Below are 15338 nucleotides of genomic sequence, written 5' to 3'. Positions count from 1 at the left end.
TATTGTGTCCATCTACAACTAAAAAAATATTTTAAAAAGAAAAAATATGAAGGACTGGGGTTGGAATTCAGTGGTGGAGCAGCATGCCTGGCTTCAATTCCTAATACTTAAGGAAGGAAGAAAGAAAGAAAAAGGGGGGGGGAGGGGGAGAGAGAGAGACAAAGAAAAGGAAAGAAAAGAAAAAGAAAAATAATCCAAGATAAAAGGGAGAGGGGAAAAAAAAAAGAATGTGAATGTGAATTTAAGGTAAGAATTGATGAACAAAGAATAGCAATATACAAATAATTATTGAAGCCAGGTGCCAGGTATAATGAAGCTTCATTATATTATTCTTTCTATTTTTACACGTGAAAATTTCCAGGATAAAAGGTTAAAAATTTAATTAAAATTGAACGAGCTGTTCAAATACTAGATCTCTTTTATTTTTTAAGATTTGAGTGTGATGTAGTGCGATGAAATTAACCTTGGTTAGAATGCTGGCTATAGCTTGTATTCTCTGTGTGACCTTAGGCAAATCAGTCAATTCTTACAAACTCCATTTTCTCTATCTGATAAATGATAATGATAATAATAATAATAATAATAATAATAATAATAATAATACTTCCTATTGCTATAATAAGGATTTAATGAGATAATGGGTATAAAATATTTGGCAAAGCACCTGGCTTGCATTAGTGAAAATATTAGCCTTAGCAGATTTAATTTCCATTTCTTGCTATGTTTCCATTTAAGTGACTATCTTTAATGTAATGGTTTGCCTTGTTGTGTTAAGTCTGAAATCTATAATGCAACTATAATCTATAATGTAAGTGTATTCTATTAGGAATATTAACTTTTTCCTAGCACTTATTTTGGACCTATTTCTCTTACATTTCTGTTTATCTTTTTAGCTTTTTATAGTTATTTTAAGTTTACCGAAGTTTTCTTTTTTTCTAGAAAGTCAAATATGTCAATTTTTCTCATTAAAATATTGCAGGAATATATAATCAAGAAAGCAAAAGTTCCTTATGTTTTCACACTCTGCCTAACCTGCAAAAATCATTAACAATATCTTTACAACAAATATGATGATATTCAACCTACCTTCAATTGCCTGCTCTTCACCATTCTTAAATCTCTGTTCTGGATCCAGGACTTCATTATATGTTTTCTAGATAGGTATAGTAACTTCCTCTTCTTTCTGCCTAAATCATTATTCATATCACCACCAGATAGTCATATTTTAAAATAAACTAGATTTTTAAAACATTAATGAGCATATGACTTATTAACCAATGTATGTATATTATTGCTCTATTGTTACTTACATTGGACCTATGTTATCTTAAATGGGACTTGCTCAGTTTTTTTTTCTTTTCAAGTATTCCTTGCTTATCTGAAATTCAAATTTAACTGGGTTTTCTACATTTTTATTTGCTAAATCTAATAGCCTTACTTCCACCATTGGCCCTATTAGGTCGGTAGTGGCGACTTAGACTTAGAACAAAGCAGCCCACGCTGCGCTGGAAAAGAACATCAATCAGATGCCTGCGGAAATGCCTGTCAATCAGCCAGATCTCCTGACTAACACCTGTCAATCAGCAGGACCCCCTGGCCAATCCTGGAGTTCAGCCAACTCCCCTGACCAACTCCAAGGTGGCAAGGGTCCCTAGAAACACCTTTTCCTGTCCTGAGCCCTTCCCTTCCTGCTGTAAGCCCCATAAAAGTCCAGTCCGGTCGAGCTTCCATGCGGTTTCTCCTCAGACCCTTCCCCTGTCCCCTCTGTGGGTCTGATCGAGTTCCGCCCGTGAGTGATATCTCAATAAAGCCTGTTCAGTGGCCCTTTTAAATCTGCTTCCTTTGGTCGCTGCCTGCCTTGCCTGATCTGACAGGCCCAACACAAGGTCACTATACAAATTCTAGCTTTCTCTGCTCTAAGGGAAAGGTTTAAGGAGGCCCAAGGAACTTTGACTCTGTTTTGGTTGGGGATGTGGGGTTTGCCTGTGATTGAATTCAAAGTCATACATATGCTAAACATGTGCTCTGCTACTGAGCTACACCCTCAGCTTTGTCCCATTCTTAAGGGCAAAAACCTAGACACATCACATATTATTTCTGTTTGTATCCCTTCGGGCAAATAACTCAATTACATTGCCCCTCACAGCTTCTAGAGAGGCTGAGAAATAGAATTCTTAACTGGACAGAAGACTATATGGCACAATAAAACCCCATTATCATGGAAGGAGGGAAGGTACACCACTGTGGAACAGTTTTGATACTGCCAGTTACTAGTGACAGGAGTTCCCTTTCCCAGATGTGAAGATTAAACATTGGAGAAATGCTGAGGCAAGCATAGAGTGCAAGTTTTATTTAAATAATGGTAACCCAGGCTTCTCTGGGAGGAAGAAGTGGGCCATAACTCCTACTCAGGTATCCCAAGAATTGGGAGTGTCCTGCCCCTTTTATACATTTTAGAATTTCTTTGTTCTCATGACTTCTCCCCCACCATCCTGCCTACAGGACCCGTGATCAAAGTGATTCCTGACTAAAAGGTGGGCCAAGGGCAGGAATGAAGCGGCCCAGGGGTCCATACAGGAAGGGAGCAGCCCTGGAGGCATGCGTTAACAGCCCCTTATTGGAGGAACAATTCCCTGGAAGCAGGTCTCCTGGACTACAAGTTGTGGCAGGGTTAAGGGACCTGGAGGTATTAGATTTCAATACCCCAGAGGCAGGCGACTTTGGCCAGGAGTGAGGGAGATGAGTCCTGAAGATACTAACATTCCATTCCCTTTGAATCAGCTTCCATCTTCTGGACCCAACTCAGCTGCTGTTATGCTTGAATTCGGGACCCCCAAAAGACCACCAGAGACCCAAGATCGATGTAAGCTGCAAAGAGGTGTTTATTGCGAGCTAGCTCGGTCCTCCGCAGGCACACACAGCAACTGGTGATGCTGAGAGGCCCTGAGCCCAGGGTTTGCAGCAGTTTTATACATTCTTTGGAGAAGGCAGGGACCCCCACATACATCATAGCATCTCTTAGCAAATCATCACACACCGCGGGGAAAATCAAATAACAACTCTAAAACATGATTAGCACATTCACTGGCGGGAACAAGTTGGGTAGGGGTGATTGGTTACTACAACAGGGGGATTCGTTTGAACTGATTGGTTTAAGCCAAAAGGTGTGTTCCTGCAGAACTACATGGTTTCCCAACACGTTATCAACCACCCTAAACTACTGGGAGGGTCATCTGGCATCCCAGGTATTTCCCTGTCTCATGCTGATTGGTGGCTGCTAGGGGGTTGCTATGGATCCCCACCTAGCCTGACTGAGTCAGGGACACCTGGCCAGCAGATCTCTCCTGTTATTTGTAGATAAACAACTTAGCAGGGTGGGAATGTGCCTAGGAGTGCGCTGTGGGTCTTTCCAAGGACAAAGGTAATGTCCCTTCCTTGGACAGGCTTTGCTTTGAGGTAGAGGCTGTTTTTTCAGCAGCTTTTTCTTTCACTGTTTTGGGCAAGTTAACCCTTCAAGTACAACATCTGAGAAGGGAAGAGCTTCTTCTCCCCATTTTTCCCTCCCCCTACCAGCTGTTTCCATGGGGCCCAATTGGTATCTTCTCTTATCTTAGGAATGTAGACATCTCTGTGAAGCCCCAGCTCAAGGCCAGAGGCCTTGTCTGCACATTTCTACAAACTACTATATTGGATATGTTTGTGAAAAACTTGTAAGGGGGTGTCCAGCACCTGGAGTGCTGGTATCTTCCCGGCCAGTAGCCAAGTAAAACAGGGCAACACGAAAATAGGAAGTTTATCCACATTGAACTCTTTTGCAAAGACTTTTTTCCTGACAGTCCTAAAATCAGCCATGGTAAAGATTTCTGGAGAAGCCCAGTTAAGACTTTTCTGTGGAGAAAGGTGGTGCCACTTCATTATACATTGTAAAAACAGAAGTTTACTATTGTAAATTGTAAACATTTTAAACCCATTGTAAATTGAAAACATTTTAAATTAAAAATGCATTTAAGCCATGCATGATGGCATACACCTGTAATCCCAGTGACTTGGGAGGTTGAGGCAAGAGGGTTGCAAGTTTGAGGTAGCTTTAGAATCTTAGAGAAACCTTCAGCAACTTGCCAAGACCTTTTCTCAAAATAGAAAAATAAATGGGGCTGGAGATATAGCTTACTTGGTAGAGTGCTTGCCTTGCATGCACAAGGCCCTGGGTTCAAACACCAGCACCACACACATACACACTCACAAAAGAAAAACAGAAAAAAGATAGAAAAATAGAAAGGGCTGAGGATGCAGCTCAGTGGTAAAGTGCATTTAATACGCCTAATCTACCAAACTTCACAGTTTAGCAACACAGTCCACTATAGAGTATTTATTGGTTGTTTCTCCTTGTGATCATGTTGCTTATTACTGCACTTTTGAGGTATAAATCATTCCCCCTCCTCTTTCCTGCTGTCCACAAACTTTTGTACCAGGAAAGAGCTAAAAAACTTATCATTAGAGATGAGATGGCATCAAGAAAGAGCACACAAACAAACTTTGCTAATAAACCTATCTACTGAGAGAGGTTTCCATATATTTGCCTTCCCACATTTTCCTGCTCCAAGTTCTTTCCCTTTTTGTCTTGTGACTTCTCACCAAAATCATTGTTCTTTGACTGGAGTATATTTTCTGTGGTACAGCACTTGCCTAACATGTGTGAGGTGCTGGGATCCAACCCTAGCACTGGAAAAATATATGCACATATGCACATACATATATACACACATATGTGTATAGCTATTTTTTTGTGTATACATATGCAAATTTCACATGTATATGCAAACTGTTATAAATGTATATATAAAATATATAGTTTTGTGTGTGTGTGTGTGTATATATATATATATATATATATATACACACATTTTGCATATATAAAAATCATTTGTATGTATATGACACATATTTGCAGGGATGTCATATAGGCCCATATGCAAACCACCACTTGGAGGGACTCTTCACTGAGCTCTTACATGTGTATGTGTGATAATGTGCATGATCATAAGCTTTTGTTTTTCCTTTCTTAATCCATTTTTCTTGTCAGTCTAATTTGCAAAGATCAAGGAATCTATGATGGTTAGTGAAAAGAGGTGCCCCCCTTCTTCTACACTTTAAAATGAAAGCTAATGGCATTCCAACATGGCGGCGGACGCGGAGAGATCAAGTCTCTGACCTCTTCAGCTGTGTGGGCATAGGGAGTCGTAAACAACCTAAATCTGTTTGCTCAGGATCACTAGGCAATGCTGAGCTGACGTGGATCTGGGGCGAACAGTCTGGGCCTCTCAGAACACACACTGAGCCCGGATCAGCTGAATTCAAGCTCCCGTTCACCTGCTTCCCGCAGACAAACAGCTGTGACTCAGCACTAATCCATCTGGCTGAAACAACTGGTCAGCCCTTCTCATCCTACAGAGGTAAATGCCTACCGAGCCTTCATAGGTAGTGGCCACAGGTTTGAAACGGGGCTTGGGAGAGACAGTAAGGACCCACCTGTTGCATTGGTCGCCCGGCAAAGGGAAATGAACTGTCGCCATTTGCAAGAGACACCACCATGGCAGAGAACTGACGTCATCAGACTGCGGCGGAAGAGATAACTTCATTGAAACCTGCGGTTACAGGTGTGTAATTCCCGAGCCTTCCCTCTCCACACATCGGGGAAACCTTAAGGGCCCCTCCCAGCTCTCCCGTGAGCGCGATAGCCCGCCCGAGGGAATCAGAGGTGGCGCGGGACCCGCGGCGCGGAACTACCGCTCCCACCAGGGCTGACAGCTGAGGTCCCTTGCACCAGCTACCAGGGGTGTGGCTACCGGAGGGCAAGTAAAATTCACTGAGGATTCTCAGCCCCAAGCTCTACAAACTTAGGGTCTGAGGGAATGGCAAACTGGAAGAGTGTGCCCAGTCGTTCATGAAAACAGGGCTCCCGGGAGCAGCAGACCTGGCGTGTAGCCAGTATTGTGATGAGTGGCACCCGTGAGAGGGGCCTGGCTAGAGGAAAAGTGGGAAGTGACTAGACACAAGAGGAGGCCCTAGGCACTCAGGATTGGAGACTCGCCCAGTCTGGGAGGAGCTGCTGCACAGTGATTGGTTCCCGCATATTGACAGGAGAAACTTGGCCTGGTGGGCACAGCGCCACCTACTGGAAGAGAAGTTAATCAAACTCTAAGACTGCATTTATTAGTTTTTTTTTTCCTTTCTATTTTTTTTTGATTTGGGTTTTTCTTTCATTTTCATTTTTCTTTCTTGTTGTTTTTTTAAATTTTTTTTTACAATTTTTTAAAAATTTTTTTTCTTCTAATTTTAATTTTAGTTTGTTTTATTATTTTTTTAAATTTTTTTTTCTTTTTTTATTTCTTATTTTTTTCTTCTTTTGTTGTTTCATTTCTCTTATCCCCCCTTCTTTGAATTCTACCTGCTTACTCTCATTCTCTTTAGTGACTTCTTCCCTTCCCTTCTAATACCTTTCCTCCCAAGCATCAAATAAATTTATAGGAGTAAACAGTAACTCAGCAGTCAAACAGAACTAGAAGTAACATGAGCAGCTTCAAAAAGCAAAGAAGAAAAGGAGTACAAACAATGCAGGACAGCCTAAATATTCAGGAGGACCTAGAGTCATCAGAAAAATGGTCATATAAAGAACTCAAGGAACACCTTAGACAGATGGAATGGAACCTTAAAGAGGATACAAGACAGCAAATTCAAGCAGCGAAAGAACACAGTGAGAATGAATTACATAAACAGATAAAAGAAGAAGTTAAGCATCTTTATCAGGAGATAGAGATTATAAAAAATAATCAAACAATAATTCTAGAAATGAAGGAAACGATAAACCAAATTAAAAACTCAATTGAGAGTATCACTAACAGAGTGGAGCAAGTAGAAGCCAGAACGTCAGATAATGAAGACAAAATATATCATCTTGAAAACAGTCTAGCCAACTCAGAAAGGCTGGTAAAAAATCACGAGAAAAACATCCAAGAGTTATGGGATAACATAAAAAAACCAAACTTACGAGTCATCGGGATAGAAGAAGGTACAGAGATTCAAACCAAGGGAATGAGTAACCTGCTGAATTAACTAATTACAGAAAACTTTCCAGAAATAAAAAAGGAAACAGATATACAAATTGAAGATGCATACAGGACACCGAGCACACAAAATCACAGTAGACCAACGCCAAGACACATTGTTATGAAGATATCCAATATACAGAACAAAGAGAAAATATTAAAATCTACAAGAGAAAGGAGACAGATTACATTCAGGGGTAAACCAATAAGGTTAACAACGGATTTTTCATCACAGACACTGAAAGCAAGAAGGTCATGGAACAATGTATTTCAAACACTGAAAGACAATGGATGCCAACCAAGAATTCTGTATCCAGCAAAATTAAGCTTCAGGTATGACAACGAAATAAAAATCTTTCATGATAAACAAAAGTTAAAAGAATTTGCAGCCAGAAAACCAGCATTGCAAAGCATTTTGAGCAAAACACTACACGAGGAAGAAATGAAAAACAATAACCAAAACCATCAGCGGGAAGTGCCTCAGTAAAGACAGAGGGCGAGGGGAAAGATAATCATGGAGAAACAAACTAAATTTTTTAAAAAAAGGATAAATAATCAAACATGGATGGAAGTACAAACCATATATCAATAGTAACTCTGAATGTTAATGGCTTAAACTCTCCAATAAAGCGACATAGGCTGGTATCATGGATTAAAAAAACAAATCCAACAATATGCTGCCTCCAGGACACATCTGATTGGAGAAGACATACACAGGCTGAAGGTGAAAGGATGGGAAAAAATATACCACGCACACGGTCCTTGTAAGCAAGCAGGGGTGGCCATCCTCATATTGAATAAAATCGACTTCAAGACTAAGTTAATCAAAAGGGATAAAGAAGGTCATTATATACTGTTAAAAAGAACCATTCACCAACAAGACATAACAATTATCAATATTTATGCACCAAATAATGGTGCTGCGACATTCATAAAACAAATTCTCCTCAAGTTCAAGAATCAAATAGACCACAACACAATAATTATGGGTGACTTCAACACACCTCTCTCACAATTGGACAGATCCTCCAAACAAAAGTTGAATAAAGAAACTATAGAACTCAATACCACAATCAATAACCTAGACTTAACTGACATATATAGAATATATCAACCATCATCAAATGGATATACTTTTTTCTCAGCAGCACATGGATCCTTCTCAAAAATAGACCATATATTATGCCATAGGGCAACCCTCAGTAAATATAAAGGGGTGGAGATAATACCATGCATTTTATCTGATCATAATGCAATGGAACTGGAAATCAATGATAAAAGAAGGAAGGAAAAATCCTACAACACATGGAAAATGAACAATATGTTACTGAATGATCAATGGGTTACAGAAGACATAAAGGAGGAAATCAAAAAATTCTTAGAGATAAATGAAAATACAGACACAACAAATCGAATCTATGGGACACAATGAAAGCAGTTTTAAGAGGAAAATTCATCACCTGGTGGTCATTCCTCAAAAAAAGAAAAAATCAACAAATAAATGAGCTCACACTTCATCTCAAAGCCCTAGAAAAGGAAGAGCAAAATAACAGCAAATGTAGCAGAAGGCAAGAAATAATTAAAATCAGAGCGGAAATCAATGAAATTGAAACAAAAGAAACTATTGAAAAAATTAACAAAACTAAAAGTTGGTTCTTCGAAAAAATAAATAAGATTGACAGACCTTTAGCCATGCTAACGAATAGAAGAAGAGAGAGAACTCAAATTACTAACATACGGGATGAAAAAGGCAATATCACAACAGATGCTACAGAAATACAGAAGACAATTAGAAATTATTTTGAAAACCTATATTCCAATAAAATAGAAGATAGTGAAGACATCGATAAATTTCTTAAGTCATATGATTTGCCCAGACTGAGTCAGGAGGATACACACAATTTGAACAGACCAATATCAATGGATGAAATTGAAGAAGCCATCAAAATACTACCAACCAAGAAAAGCCCAGGACTGGATGGGTATACAGCAGAGTTTTGCAAAACCTTTAAAGAAGAATTAATACCAATACTTTTCAAGTTATTTCAGGAAATAGAAAAAGAGGGAGCTCTTCCAAATTCATTCTATGAAGCCAACATCACCCTGATTCCGAAACCAGACAAAGACACCTCAAAGAAAGAAAAATACAGACCAATATCTCTAATGAACCTAGATGCAAAAATCCTCAATAAAATTCTGGCGAATCGAATACAAAAACACATCAAAAAAATTGTGCACCATGATCAAGTAGGATTCATCCTGGGATGCAAGGATGGTTCAATATATGGAAATCAATAAATGTTATTCACCACATCAATAGACTTAAAGATAAGAACCATATGATCATCTCGATAGATGCAGAGAAAGCATTCGACAAAGTACAGCATCCCTTTATGTTCAAAACATTAGAAAAACTAGGGATAACAGGAACTTACCTTGACATTGTAAAAGCTATCTATGCTAAGCCTCAGGCTAGCATCATTCTGAATGGACAAAAGTTAAAGGCATTCCCTCTAAAATCCGGAACAAGACAGGGATGCCCTCTATCACTACTTCTATTCAATATAGTTCTCGAAACACTGGCCAGAGCAATTAGACAGACGAAAGAAATTAAAGGCATAAAAATTGGAAAAGAAGAACTTAAATTATCACTATTTGCAGATGACATTATTCTATACCTAAAGACCCAAAAGGGTCTACAAAGAAACTACTAGAACTAATAAATGAATTCAGCAAAGTGGCAGGATATAAAATCAACACGCATAAATCAAAGGCATTTCTGTATATCAGCGACAAAACTTCTGAAACGGAAATGAGGAAAAACACTCCATTCACAATATCCTCAAAAAAAAAAAATAAATAAAATACTTGGGAATCAACCTAACAAAAGAGGTGAAAGATTTATACAATGAAAACTACAGAACCCTAAAGAGAGAAGTAGAAGAAGATCTTAGAAGATGGAAAAAATATACCCTGTTCATGGATAGGCAGAACTAACATTATCAAAAGGGCGATATTACCAAAAGTTCTCTATAGGTTTAATGCAAAGCCAATCAAAATCCCAATGGCATTTCTTGTAGAAATAGATAAAGCAATCATGAAATTCATATGGAAAAATAAAAGACCCAGAATAGCAAAAGCAATTCTAAGCAGGAAGTGTGAATCAGGTGGTATAGCGATACCAGATTTCAAACTATATTACAGAGCAATAGTGACAAAAACAGCATGGTACTGGTACCAAAACAGGCGGGTGGACCAATGGTATAGAATAGAGGACACAGAGACTAATCCACAAAGTTACAACTATCTTATATTTGATAAAGGGGCTAAAAGCATGCAATGGAGAAAGGATATCATCTTCAACAAATGGTGTTGGGAAAACTGGAAATCCATATGCAACAAAATGAAACTGAATCCCTTTCTCTCGCCATGCACAAAAGTTAACTCAAAATGGATCAAGGAGCTTGATATCAAATCAGAGACTCTGCGTCTGATACAAGAAAAAGTTGGCTCCGATCTACATATTGTGGGGTCAGGCTCCAAATTCCTTAATAGGACACCCATAGCACAAGAGTTAATAACAAGAATCAACAAATGGGACTTAATTAAACTTAAAAGTTTTTTCTCAGCAAGAGAAACAATAAGAGAGGTAAATAGGGAGCCTACATCCTGGGAACAAATTTTTACTCCTCACACTTCAGATAGAGCCCTAATATCCAGAGTATACAAAGAACTCAAAAAATTAGACAATAAGATAACAAATAACCCAATCAACAAATGGGCCAAAGACCTGAACAGACACTTCTCAGAGGAGGACATACAATCAATCAACAAGTACATGAAAAAATGCTCACCATCTCTAGCAGTCAGAGAAATGCAAATCAAAACCACCCTAAGATATCATCTCAATCCAGTAAGATTGGCAGCCACTATGAAGTCAAACAACAACAAGTGCTGGCGAGGATGTGGAGAAAAGGGTACACTTGTACATTGCTGGTGGGACTGCAAATTGGTGCGGCCAATTTGGAAAGCAGTTTGGAGATTCCTGGGAAAGCTGGGAATGGAACCACCATTTGACCCTGCTATTGCCCTTCTCGGACTATTCCCTGAAGACCTTAAAAGAGCATGCTACAGGGATACTGCCACATCGATGTTCATAGCAGCACAATTCACAATAGCTAGACTGTGGAACCAACCCAGATGCCCTTCAATAGATGAATGGATAAAAAAAAATGTGGCATCTATACACAATGGAGTACTATGCAGCAATAAAAAATGACAAAATCATAGAATTTGCAAGGAAATGGATGGCACTAGAACAGATCATGCTTAGTGAAGCTAGCCAATCCCTAAAAAACAAATACCAAATGTCTTCTTTGATATAATGAGAGCAACTATGAACAGAGCAGGGAGGAAGAGCAGGAAGAAAAGATTAGCATTAAACAGAGACATGAGATGGGAGGGAAAGGGAGGGGAAAGGGAGAGAAAAGGGAAATTGCATGGAAATGAAGGGAGACCCTCATTGCTATACAAAATTACACATAAGAGGTTGTGAGGGGAATGGGAAAATAAACAAGGAGAGAAATGAATTACAGTAGATGGGGTAGAGAGAGAAGATGGGAGGGGAGGGGAGTGGGGATAGTAGGGGATAGGAAAGGTAGCAGAATACAACAATTACTAATAGGGCATTATGTAAAATTGTGGATATGTAACCGACGTGATTTTGCAATCTGCATTTGGGGTAAAATTGGGGGTTCATAACCCACTTCAATCTAATGTATGAAATATGATATGTCAAGAGCTTTGTAATGTTGTGAACAACCAATAAAAAAAATAAAAAAAAAATAAAACGAAAGCTAATATCACAACAAAGATAAAGACATTGATAGAAGATTTATTTCATCTAGATTTGGGGGCTAGGGATATAGCACAGTTGGTAGAGTGCTTGCCTTGTATGCACAAGTCAATGGGTTCAATCCCCAGCAACACACACACACACACACACACACACACACACACACACACATAAAGATTTGGTCATTCTTTGGATGTAGGGGTGCATCCCTACAATCCCAGTGATTTGGGAGCCTGAGGCACGAGGATCTGAAGGAGGATCTGAAGTATGAAGGTAGCCTGGGAAATTTAGTGAGACCACATCTTCATCTTATAGAACAAAAAGGGCTGGGGATGTAGCTCAGTCGTAGAGTGCCCCTAGGTTCAATCCCATGTACTGTCAAAAGGAAAAGAGAAAAAGAGATTTAGTCATTCTAAAGTTGTTTAGGCTTCACAGCACATCTGTAAAATACATAAAGTAGAAGTAGCCAAAACTACAAGGAAAACTTACAAATCTGCCATCAGAATGGGAGATTTTAAGATATCTTTATCAGCTGGGTGTGTAGTGATATAGGCCTGGAATGGGAGGCTGACTGGAGGATCCCAAGTTCAAAGCCAGTCTAAGCAAAAGTGAGGTGCTAAGCAACTCAGTGAGACCTTGTCTGTAAATAAAATACAAAATAGGGCTGGGGATGTGGCTCCTAGTTGAGTGCCCCTGAATTCAATTCTTGGTACCCCACCAACTGCAAAAAAAGATATCAAACCAGGTGTGGTGGTGCATGCCTATAATCTCAGGGACCCAGGATACTGAGGCAGGAGTTTTGCAAGTTCGAAGCCAGCCTCAGCAATTTAGTGAGATTCTCACTTTTAATTTTTATTAAAAAAATAAACCAGGCACTGTGGCACACGCCCGTAATCCCAGCGGTTAGTGAGGCTAAGACAGGAGAATCATGAGCTAAAAGCCAACCTTAGCAAAAGCCAGGTGCTAAGCAACTTTTAATGCAACCCTGTCTCTAAACAAAATACAAAATAGGGCTGGGGATGTGATTCAGTGTTTGAGTGCCCCCTAGTTTAATCTCTGGAAACATGCCACACCCCCCCAAAAAAATAAATAAAAAAACCAAAAAGGCCCATTTGCTCAGGAGGCTGAGGTAGGAATATGTAAGGATGGTCTTAGGCCTGAGCCTAGGCAACCCCATTTTAAAACTCCAGTTTGAAAACTGCAGGCTCACCAGGTACCCTGATGCCTAGGAGCTCTCCAGTATGGCCCTCAGGCACAAACAAGTCACTTCTCCCCACCGTGACAAACTCAGAATGAAGTCTCTGGCATGTTGTCTTTGCTCTGATAAAGGGGAAAGGCAAGAAAATCAGGGCAGAGACCACCAGACCAGATGATTTAACCCAGGGTAAATGAAATCACTGAGACCCAGTGGCAGGTAACAGGGATTGAAAGGGTAGTCAAAGTCCAAAAATTTAGTATAAATGAAGGAGCAAATGAACAGACATTCAGCCAGAGAGCCTGATGAGGACCAGGACTGACATCCAACTCTTCTCATCTGTCTGATCCCCTGTGTTGTTCTCACTGCTCTCAAAATCTACTGCAGCCTCTTGACTCTGGTGAGAAAAGGACTTCTTCCTATGACCACCTCCTCAACTAGCCATTAGAAGCCTGCTTTGGTTCCTGATCTGATCACAAAGGTCTGAGTGATTGTGCATCTGCTGGACTTAAAGCATAAGGCTTGAGACTTTTGATCTGACACTTGAACTTGGCATGCAGAGGGAATGTCTTTCATGAGCCTGTCATGATCAAGTGTGTTTGCTGTGCTTAGAATTAATGTAGAATTTTTTGCTGTAAATTAATTAATCTAGAATTGTTTGCTGTGAATTGATTGTCTATTGCAGTGCCTAGGCAACCCCATTTTAAAACTCCAGTTTGAAACCTGCAGGCTCACCAGGTACCTTCATCCTAAATGAAGCCTATAAGCATTAAGGATTGTCATTTTCTTTATTAAGAACCTATAGAGTAGGGCTGGGGATGTGGCTCAAGTGGTAGCGCGCTTGCCTGGCATGCGTGCATCCCAGGTTTGATCCTCAGCACCACATACAAACAAAGATGTTGTGTCCGCCGATAAAACTAAAAAATAAATATTAAATTAAAAAAAAGAACCTATAGAGTGAAATTGTATTGAGTGTTTTGAGTAAATAAAGCATTGACAAAGGCAGAAGTGCGTGGACATTCTTTATTTCTACCCCTGGACTTCATAAGTTGTACCTTTTGCCATTGTGACAGAAGATCAAGGTTCAAAGCCAGCCTCAGCCTCAGCAATTTAGTGAGACCCTGTCTCTAAATAAAAAACACAAAAAAGGGCTGGGGATGTGGCTGAGTGGTTAAGCACCCCTGGATTCATTCCCCAATACCAAAACAACAAAACAACAAGACATCTACATCAATAACTAATCACAAAAGATAACCAGGCAGGGTCCCATGAAGGATTCGAACAATACAATTAACAAGCATAATGTAATGGACACCTGTAGACAGTCACAGTGACAAATGGGTTGCACACGTTCCTTTCAATTGCTCGTGAAATGTGTATTTGTAAATTGTCCAGGAAAACATACAAAAAAGACTTGTAAAGAACTACTATTTGGGCTGGGGATGTGGCTCAAGCGGTACCGCGCTCGCCTGGCATGCGTGCGGCCCGGGTTCGATCCTCAGCACCACATACCAACAAAGATGTTGTGTCCGCCGAGAACTAAAAAATAAATATTAAAAATTCTCTCTCTCTCTCTCTCCTCTCTCACTCTCTCTTTAAAAAAAAAAAACTACTATTTGAGGGACATGTTTTCTAGATACAATACAAATGAATTAGAAATGTGTTTTAAAAGATTTTTTAAAAATATACGTTTGGAAATTTTAAGACATACTTAAAAAGTTTCCCTCTTTTGTTCACTGGATCTTTTCCACCTTTACCTCAGTTACTGTTCCCACTGAAAGGTGAGCAGATTTCCTTTGTTCAGACACCAACATTAGAGCTTGGGTCTGAAGGATATGGAAAATAGGTCCCAGGACATTTCCCCTATCTGCAGTTGTTTCCCCATCCTGCAAACTTTTGTCATTTAAAAGCTCAGGCATTAGATATAGGGAAGAAACAGGAAGGGACACAAAAGGAATTCACACCTGATTGGCACCTGACCCACAACCCTAAAGGGTCAGTTGACCCAATGTAAGAAGCTCCAGGAAATTCCCTGTCCACACTCCTGACCCACTGGAATGGATCAGCTGTCCTCCAATACAATAAACCCCAGGGACTACCCTCCTGTCCCATCCTAAATGAAGCCTATAAAACACAGACCCTTGCTTTAGCCCATCTGCCATGTTCTTCCCTGAAAATGAAC

This window comes from Spermophilus citellus (assembly GCF_964194105.1).
Source record: "Spermophilus citellus genome assembly, chromosome: 10".
Classification (NCBI taxonomy): domain Eukaryota; kingdom Metazoa; phylum Chordata; class Mammalia; order Rodentia; family Sciuridae; genus Spermophilus; species Spermophilus citellus.
This window is presented reverse-complemented; position numbering follows the sequence as displayed.